We start from the raw sequence: 2,389 nt of genomic DNA, 5'->3' as shown, positions 1-2,389 counted from the left end.
ATACACTCTTTTTGTAGGTCTAAACTTAGAGACCTTAGTAAGGAGGCCACTCTCACAGAGTTTAATTCTATTCTTACCTCCATGTCCGATAGATCCATTTCAACATTGTACTTTAAGTTACGCAAATGGTATATCCCTCCTCCTGCGAAAGGGGTGGGTTCGAAGTGGGTATCTATCTTGCACGCCACAGCAGCCACAGAGCATATCCTAGCAGGTTGGTCGGATTTCAAAAATTACATTGTAAATGAGAATTGGAGAGAGACCCAACTAAAACTCATAAATTCCGCCATTTATGCCTTCACTATCCCACCTTCATTGAGTAATCCATCCAGAATAGAGTGCTGTTCAAAGTGCAAACTTTTTCGTGCGGATCTATACCATTGTATAGATCCGCGTCCACAGATGCAGAATTATTGGAACTCTGTCTCCCAATTCTTAAAAACACTGCTTCCATCCCCTACTGATTTTAATTTGGGCCTTTATGAGGCTTTATTCCACATTACGGTAGTGGAATCGAACTCTGGCCTTACATATGTACATTTATCTTCTATTGCACATGCTACTATTTGCCTTGCCAAACTCCACTTATTGCGAGAATGGCTTTCCACCTCTCTACCTACATTATCTCATATATTAGAAGCACTGAAACACTTATTTACTCTGGAGAGGAAGGAGGCATTACACCATAAGGAATATAGTGCTAAAAAACTCTTCCTGAAATGGAAGATATTTTTAACAAAATTTTACACTGCCTCAGAGATTGCATCTATTGTATGCCCCTTTGCCTCCACCCAATGGTATGTCATGTCATCTCTTGCTGGCTCCTTCGGTGCGTTGAAAGTGCCTTAATGCGATACATGTTTCATTATTTCGTAAAACTATATGATTCTCCTGATTGCACCAGATGACGTTCTTTCAACTATACGATTATTTGGGGTGGGGGGACGGGTCCAGGTCGGTGGCTGCTGGTGTCCTATGTGATGTATATGTCTGTTTTGTCTTGTTTGTTTCCCCATGTCTTGTCTGCTTACAGTGTTTCTTTTCGAGCTATGATCTGTGTGTATATTCACGGGGGAAAAGCGATTATTATTCTCCAGTTACTACTGTTAATTTTATTATTCAGCTCTCTGTACAGATGCACCGGAGACAGGATATCTATCGTTGTCACTTTGGAGTCATCTGTTATTATACTTTGGAATGACTGCATCACTTTCTGTAGCCCATTCATTTAGGTTTCTTGAAGAGTCCTTTCAGATACTGTGATGTACCATGTCCACTCCTTATCAGTCATTGTCTGATTATGCTTTGTGTCTCATATGCTATTGCTCTATGTATGACCATGCTGACAATGATTGTGTTTGTCTTTTACTTCAGTTTTTATCTGGTCGTTCTACTTGTATTGCTGCATTGATATGTTTTCTATTTTAATAAAACAAAATTGTTACTTTAAATTTAAAAAAAAAATTAGTATCTTAACATAGATACCAACGTAGCAGTCTAAATTATATATGTAAAAAATATTAAACCCTGCAATCTGATAAATGAAAAAACAATTCTAGCAGAAAGCTCTAAGGCACATTAGCAACTATCTATAACACTTGGGGTGAAAAAGAAAAACTCTTCTTGCAGAGTGGATATGTGTATCCTGTCACCCCGGAGAGTTGCCATGGCGATTTGGAGTGGTAATGCGTGATGGTTTGTCCTTTCGAGGAGTCACCTTCTTCCACACCGGAGGGGGAGAAGGTGGAGGGGGGAGTAATTCCCAATTAGGCAGTTTTGGAACGGGGATTTCTAGAGTCTCGCAGAAGGGGCGTAGGTCATGTGCTGTTTTTAATGTTGCAGTTCGACCATTTCTCTTGGCTGAGAGGCTAAATGGGAAGCCCCATCTATAGTTGATGTCATTGTCTCTCAGTATTTGCAGTAGAGGGCGGAGGAGTCTGCTTTTCTGTAGGGTCACCCAGGAGAGGTCTGGCATCAGCTGAATGATAGCACCATGAAAATCTATTTCCTTCATGAGATGGGCTTTGGCCATAATTTCCTCTTTGAGGCAGTAGTCAGTGACACAACATATTACATCTCTAGGATAGGAGGAGGTGCCTTTGGGACGAAGTGCCCTATGGGCTCTATCTAGTTGGACTTTGTGGTTCCGATGGTGCTCTCAGAACCATATTAAAAATGGCTTCAAGAGTGACCCTGAGGTCCTCGTCAGTTGTAGCCTCCGGGAGACCCCTAACTCTTGTTGTGCCTCCGACCCCTGTTGTCGAGGTCTTCTAAGTGTCTCTGGTATTCACAAATACTATTGTGCTGGGCTGCCACAGTGGATTGTAGAGAAGTAATGTATAGATGGGTATTATCATGGTCTGTTTCCAGCGTATCAACTCTCTGAGAC

Source organism: Hyla sarda, chromosome 3 (assembly GCF_029499605.1).
Source record: "Hyla sarda isolate aHylSar1 chromosome 3, aHylSar1.hap1, whole genome shotgun sequence".
NCBI lineage: Eukaryota > Metazoa > Chordata > Amphibia > Anura > Hylidae > Hyla > Hyla sarda.
The sequence above is the reverse complement of the archived record's forward strand: the minus strand, read 5'-3'. Positions refer to the sequence as shown.